Source organism: Telopea speciosissima, chromosome 2 (genome assembly GCF_018873765.1).
Source record: "Telopea speciosissima isolate NSW1024214 ecotype Mountain lineage chromosome 2, Tspe_v1, whole genome shotgun sequence".
Lineage (NCBI taxonomy): Eukaryota > Viridiplantae > Streptophyta > Magnoliopsida > Proteales > Proteaceae > Telopea > Telopea speciosissima.
The window spans coordinates 37,893,837-37,901,722 of record NC_057917.1 but is presented as its reverse complement, the minus strand read 5'-3'; the positions used below and the strand labels follow the sequence as shown (position 1 = coordinate 37,901,722).

The window sequence follows — 7,886 nt, the reverse complement described above, 5'->3', positions numbered from 1 at the left end:
TGGAACGGTGATCTTCCTCCTCTCCTTCTTGCCAAACCCAAGATCCAAAAATAAAACAAAAAAAAGAAACAAAAGAAGAAAGATGAAATAAGAAGAAGAAGAAGAAGAGAAGAGGGCACGGCTAATGGCTATAGAATCGAATGGGATCCGATTGAATGGCAATCTGTCCGTGGGTTTATATATCTATAAGAGATTTAATATATATATAAAAAAATAAAAATAAAAAAAATAAAAAAGGAAAGCACAAGAGATAGAAAGAATGATGGATATCCCGAATCCGTGAGGGATTTGGATAGAATAGATATAAGAGGAGGGAGAGAGAAGTGAATATAATTAGGAATGGTAGGACCCATTAAGGATTTGAGAAGGAGAAGGAGAGAAAATTGAAGTTGGAGAGATAGACTAAACCATACTAAATGAGAGAGATATATTAGAGAGGAGAGAGAGAGTTTAATGTAGATTATGAATTTGATTAAAATTCTCTTTTTGAGAAAATCTCTCTTTCCTGGCCCCGGGTGGATCCAGTCCGAGAATTAAAGTTGCTCCAATTAATTTTTTGGACGATATGAACCCAAGGTCGGATATCTTCTGAAGATGCCCTAATTTTTTAAAATTATAGTTATGCCCCTGGGTCTTCAGTGAAACGTCTCCCCATCTCGCCCTTGATAACCTATGAGTCGATCCATGGGTATCCTGGTGCCTATGTAGCACTGAACTCCTCCAACCTAGTTTTCTCAATTTAGTCTCTGAAAATGCATTTTTTCTCCAATTATTCTCATATGCCAAAAATACCCATGTACCCTGAAAAAGACAGAAAATACCCAAGGTAGCTCCATTCTAAGTAGATAAAATGCATAATTAAATGGGATAATTTCACACATAAATGTGTTCATCAAATACCCCCACACTTAGATTTTGCTAGTCCTCGAGCAAAAAGAAAATAAAAAAAACAAAAAAACCTAACTCACTTTCGTAGGAATCACGGTTGCACTTAGCATGTGCAACAAGCCTTTAAACCCCTAGGTTACCCCTAGTGGACGAGTTTTGTCTCGTGAGTGTTTGCAAGGAATATACACACAAAATTCATGAATGCAAATTTAAATTTTGACAATGGGTAAGAAGCACACACCGAACCCGAAACTAAGATGCTCTACTTAAGATCAAGAAGACAAAGATACCCCCACACTTTAGCTCTTATTACCCAATATTGATTCTAGCAACAGGTACACATCCTAATTAGGGAGTCTCTCCATATCTGCCAAACACCACCTTACTTAAGGTAAGACCACTCATGACGTCAAGGGTACCAAGGACTTTAGGCTTCAGAGCATTTTTGACCATACAATTGTACCAAGGCAATGACATTTTTTTTTTTTTTTTTTTTTTTAAACAATGAACTCCATTTGTTACTCCACTACTGTTCCTCAAATGCCATGCAGGGTCACTACACAAGACACCCGAGCTACTTGGTAGCTTTGTTTCTTACATATATCCACAAGGATAGTGATGCTAGAGTTCCTTTTCAGAGGTTTCACCCCAAGGAGTGTCAATCAAGTCACCTCGCTTCCTGAGGCGAAGTGCCCTGTCTAGCTCCAAGGAATTCAACTCTTACTTTTATTTATTCCTCTTTTTTTTTTTTTTTTTAATTATGTGATTCTCAGATTCGTGCAATGTTTTGGCTTTTTAAGCTTTCTAGAAGGCTCATGTAATGAGCTTTAAGCCAACCACTCCCAAGCCAAATGGCTTTAGGGGATTGAGTGTGAAACACTCCTCGGGCTTACTCACTCGAACCAAAAAGGCTACAAGCCTGAACTGGATTCAAGAATACAAGTAATAATAATCTAACTGGTCACTCCAACCGTTTTATGCGAGACTCTGGGCTTGTGGCCTAGATGCCCTGGTTACTAAGTTGAAGCAACAAAACTAAACTTTCATGATTTTTTTATTTATTTTTTTTTATTTGTCACGCCAAAACTAAACTTGGTCTCAGCTCCAAACCAAAAGCTCAAAGAAACACAAGACAGTCAAGTGGTCTGTCCCTTTGACAAAATGGGGCTCTTATTGTCTGAGTCAAAACCCACCTTAGGATACATACTAGCTACTGTCCTCTCAACAGGGTTTTCATTACTTCAGATTACGGTTCCTAAGTTTCTCTCTCTCGTGTTTCGCATCAAAGTAACAGAGAGACATGTAAAACTTACCAGAAGCAAAAAAATAAAAATCTGTCAATCGGTCTCACACCCCCCCCACCACACACACTTAAAGTATGCAGTGTCCTCAATGCATGCAGAAGAATAAAAATAGGGATAAGGGAAGGAGTGTACTAGAAATTAGCAAAACATGGCAGAATAGTGCATCCAGCAATCAGTAGCAGCTACCTAAAAAAAAACAAAAACAAACAAACACAAAACAAAAGTACTAAAGAAAAAATAGTGGGTTGCCTCCCAAAAGCGCTAAGTTTAACGTCTTCAGCCAGATGACAGTAAATCTCAGGATAGTCCATCAGAAGCATGAGCATTATCCACATCCACTAGGTCTAAAGACTCAATCAATTGGCCATCAGCAAGGCCATCAACATAGGGTTTTAGCCTTTGATCGTTAACCTTAAAAGTGTTGCCATTCTTTGGATTTCTTATCTCAATAGCACCATGAGGGGCAACAGATACCACCACAAAAGGCCCATCCCACCGAGATCTCAATTTTCCTGGGAATAAAAGCAATTTAGAATTAAAGAGCCAAACATGCTGATTAGGCTCAAAGGACTTCAAAACTATGTGTTTATCATGAAATGCCTTAGTGCGGTCCTTATAGATGCGTGAGCTCTCATAGGCATCATTGCGTAACTCCTCCAATTCAGATAACTGGAGACGGCGAGTGGAACCAGCCTGAGTCATATCAAAATTAAATGTCTTTATGGCCCAATATGCTCGGTGTTCCGACTCAACTGGAAGATGATAGGCTTTACCAAAAACTAATCGGTATGGAGACATACCTATAGGAGTGTTATATGCAGTTCGGTAAGCCCATAAAGCATCAGTCAGCCGAGTAGACCAATCCTTATGGTCCGGTCTAACTGTCTTCTCCAATATCCGTTTTATCTCTCGATTAGATACCTCCACCTGACCAGATGTCTGGGGATGGTAAGGGGTAGCCACTTTGTGGGTAATAGAGTACTTCTTCAGTAAAGCCTCTAACCTCCAATGTCAAAAATAATAACCACCATCACTAATGATGGCCCTGGGAAATCCAAAACGGCTAAAGATGTACTCCTGAATAAAAGACATAACCACCTTGTGGTCATTGGTCTTCATAGCCTTGGCTTCTACCCATTTCGAAACATAATCAACTGTCATAAGAATATACTCATTACCGAATGAGGCAGGAAATGGGCCCATAAAATCTATACCCTAAACATCAAAATTCTCAACTACTAGGATAGGGCTCAGGGGCATCTCATCACGTCGGGACAGATTACCAACCTGTTGGCATCTTATGCACGCCTTGCAGAAGGTGTGTACATCCCGAAATAACGTGGGCCAATAAAAACCAGACTGCAGTACCTTGGTAGCAGTTTTCTTGCCATTATAGTGTCCCCCACAGGCGAGAGTATGGAAAAACGATAATATGCTCTGAAACTCACTCTCAGGGACACAACGACGAACAACCTGGTCCAAATAGTATCGAAACAATTCTGGATCCTCCCAGTAGTAGTATTGCACAGTAGAGAGGAACTTATCTCGAGCTGCTTTATCCCAATTAGGAGGTAATTGTCCAACAGCGAGATAGTTCACTATAATTGCATACCATGGAGTCGGTTTCGACGAAATGGAAAACAACTGCTCATCGGGGAATGTTTCCCAAACCAACTCCGGTGTGGGAGGGGAATCCAGGAGAATCCGGGATAAATGGTCTGCTACAACATTTTTCAACCCCTTCTTATCCCTGATCTCCAGGTCAAACTCTTGAAGGAGGAGAATCCATCGGATGAGTCTCGGCTTAGCATCACGCTTGGATAGGAGATGCCGAAGAGCTGAGTGATCCGAATAGGTAATCACCTTCGAGCCCAAAAGATATGATCTAAACTTATCAAGGGCAAAAACTACTGCTAGTAACTCCTTCTCAGTAGTGGTGCAATTCATCTAAGCATCAGAGAGGGTTTTACTAGCGTAGTAAATCACAACAGGCTTCCCATCAACCCTTTGGCCTAAAACAACACCAACAGCATAGTCAGACACGTCACACATGATCTCAAAGGGGAGAGACCAATCAGGTGACCTCATAATGGGTGCTTTAGCTAATCAATCACGAAGGGTGTGGAAAGCATGAAGGCATTTATCATCAAAGATAAAAGGAGCCTCCTTTGCAAGCAGACTGCACAGGGGCCTAGAAATCAAGCTAAAGTCTTTGATGAAATGCCTGTAGAAGCCGGCATGGCCCAAGAAAGAATGGACCTGTCGAATGGAAGTGGGAGGGGGTAACTTAGCAATCAAATCAACCTTGGCCGGGTCAACCTCAATGCCTCGTGCAGAAACAATGTGGCCAAGGACAATACCCTTTTGAACTATGAAATGGATCTTCTTCCAACTAAGAATGAGGTTTGTCTCCACACACCGTTTAAGAACTTGAGATAACCGGTGGAGACACTCATCGAAGGATGATCCAAAGACAAAGAAGTCATCCATGAAAACCTCTAAAGATTGGCCAACCATGTCAGAAAAGATGGCCATCATGCACCTTTGAAAGGTGGCCGGAGCATTACACAACCCAAAGGGCATGCGTCTGAATGCAAATTTACCAAAGGGGCAAGTGAAGGTTATTTTCTCTTGATCACTGGGACATATAGGAACTTGATTGTTTCCCGAATAACCGTCAAGAAAATAGAAGTAGCTCTGCCCAGCCAATTTCTCTAAAATCTGATCAATGAAGGGCAGAGGAAAATGGTCTTTGTGGGTGACCTTATTCAGCTTCCGATAATCAATACAAACACGCCAACCTGTAGTGGTACAAGTTGGGACAAGGTCACCTTGGTCGTTGGAAACAACCGTGATGTCGGACTTCTTAGGGACAACCTGAGTAGGACTGACCCATTGACTATCCAAGATGGGGTATATGATGCCAGCATCAAGCCACTTTACTACTTCGTTCTTCACTACTTCCCTCATATTAGGGTTTAGACGACGCTGTGGGTCCCTAAAGGGTTTTACGATGCTCCCTCCTCACAACAGATCCTATGCATACATACTGAAGGGTCAATACCCTTAAGATCAGCTAAGGACCAACCAATGACAGCCTTGTACTCAGAAAGAACTTCCAAAAGTTGAGCTTCTTGCCTGGATGAAAGATCAGATGAGATAATAACAGGCAAGGTCTCTCCTTCCCCTAAAAATTCATACTTAAGGGTGGAAGGGAGAGGTTTAAGCTCCAACTTTGGAGGGAATATTAGAGAAGAAGGTTGGGGAGACGTAGCCAAAGGGGGAAGAGGTTCAAACCTAACTGTCCAAGGTGGCCATTTTGAAGAGAGTGAGGAATCTAGCAACGTATGCACCTCTTCAGTATATGCCTCAAACTCCTCTCCAAACATTACATAGTGCTGCAAAGGATCGTCAATAAGCATGTGCGAAGTGTGATTAGCCACAACTTCATCTAATAAATCCAATACAAAACACGCTTCCTCTCGAATGGAACCTAAGGACGCATTGAAGATGTTTAGCCTAAGCTTCTTATTCCCAAAAGAGATGTCTATGGCACCCGATCTACAATTTATGCAAGCATTTGCAGTAGCTAAGAAGGGGCGCCCTAAAATGATAGGGGGAAGCTTGGCTATGGTGGCTGTATCCATATCCAGGACAAGGAAGTCCACAGGAAAGTATAATTCTTCCACCTTCACTAAAACATCCTCTAACAAACCACGAGGTGTCTTGACTGAACGATCAGCCAACTGAAGGATGACCTCAGTGAGTTTCAATTCTTCTAAACCAAAATTTTCATAGACTGAACTAAGCAAAATATTCACACTAGCCCCTAAATCAAGTAGTGCCCTACTTATGGAGAGATCTCCAATGATGCAGGAAATAAGAGGCGCACCTGGATCCTTAAGGTTGGGGGGTAGGTGGTTGGAAATTACAGAGCTGACCTGTTCAGTCAAATGGACGATCTTAGGGATTTGAGTTCTCAACTTACGCTTTTGGGTGCAGAGGTCTTTTAGAAATTTAGCGTAAGCAGGAACTTACTTGATAGCATCCAAAAGGGGGAGATTGATGCGAACTTGTTGGAACAAGTCTATCATCTCTTGCATCTTTGCACCCTTTTTATCCAGATAGTCTGGGGCTAATGTCTAAAGGGCTTGGGGAAAAGGGACCTTTGGAATATATGAGTCAGGTGATGGTCCCTCCACAATAGGAATGTGCAGCCCCTTCCTTGGGAACTGATGAGTGTTTTCCATAGGCGGTGTTTCAGTAATGGACTCATGGGTTTCTACACCACCAGAAGAATTCTCTAGGGTTGATTCAGCCTCTTCTTGGCTTTGAGACTTAGTAGGCAATGTCTCATTAGTGGCTAAGGGTGTATCAGGTTTTTCCACCCTTTTTCCACTCCTTAGGATTGTGACTGATTGGACTTGTTCTTTCCCTAGACCCATTTGATTGTTTGGGTTACCTATTGGCTGACTTGGCAATTGGCCAGCCTCCTTCCTGCTTATAGCATCAGCTAGTTGACCCAGTTGGTTCTCTAGCTTATTAATGGACTGAGTATGTGAGTGTAGCAGCTGTGTGTTCTGCTCGAGTCCACTTAATGCTTTTAGCACCTTTTCCTCAAAGGATTGATTCTGTTGGGGTTGAGGATATGGTGGTTGTCCACCCCTATAAGCATTAGATTGAATATTAAATGGTGGCTTATATGGTGGGTTTGGAGGGTTATTAGGTACTGAGTTTCTCTAGGAAAAGTTAGAGTGGTTTCGCCATCCTGGGTTATAGGTATTGGAAAAAGGATCATTACCCGGTTTAGGGAAACCTTGGGCCACTTGTACCTATTCCTGAACAAATTCAGGGTATTGTGCAACCGAAGGACTGTCTGTCACATAATGACTAGGGCTAGCGCATAAGGCACAGGCTTCCATCTGATTAGGAGGAGAGAAACTCATTGGGAAAGGGGACATAGAATGCTGTCCTACAGACATTAGATAGTCCAATTTCTTGGACAGCATATCAACCTTAGTAGTCATCTCTACAGTTGGATTGATCTCATAGAGACCGCCTTTCTTTGGTTGCCCTATGTGTGGAATCTCAATCCGAGAGGCCGAAGCATGATGTTGGGAATTCTCACTAAGGGTTTCAAAAAGATCCCATGCTTCCATCTCATTCTTGGGCATAAATGTTCCACCACAAGAGGAGTCCACCATCTGCCTATATTGGTCATGGAGGCCATCATAAAAGCACTGGACTAACTGCCATTTCAGGACAGCGTGGTGGGGGCACTTCCTAAGTAATTTCTTGAGTCTCTCCCACGCTTCATGAAATTGTTCGCCCTCTAATTGGGAGAAACTAGTAATGGCTCTTCTAAGGCTATTAGTCCGGCCAATGGGGAAAATTTTTTTTAAGAATTCCTGCTACATCCCCGCCCATGTAGAAATCCTAACCGAATCTAGGGAATGAAGATAGTGTTTGGCTTTGTCCTTTAAAGAGAATGGGAATAGGAGTAACTTTAGGGCATCTTCAAAGAGGTTTTGGATTTTGACTGTAGAGCACACCTCTAAGAACTCATCAAGATGCTTGTAAGGCTCCTCATTAGCAAGTCCATAATAGGATGGTAATATCTGTATGATGCTGGACTTGATCTCATATTGAGTATCCTGAATGGCAGACAGCTGAATACAAGATGTAGGGGTATAG

The 7,886-nt window shown here is 42.1% G+C and overlaps 1 non-coding gene across 1 annotated transcript; it reads left to right on the top strand.

Annotated features, from left to right (window-relative positions):
• The first annotated feature begins 7,454 nt into the window (after positions 1 to 7,454).
• On the top strand, positions 7,455 to 7,561 carry LOC122653387. Its single transcript, XR_006331817.1, has one exon. It is a non-coding gene; the product is annotated as a small nucleolar RNA R71 (small nucleolar RNA).
• The last annotated feature ends 325 nt before the right edge of the window (positions 7,562 to 7,886 follow it).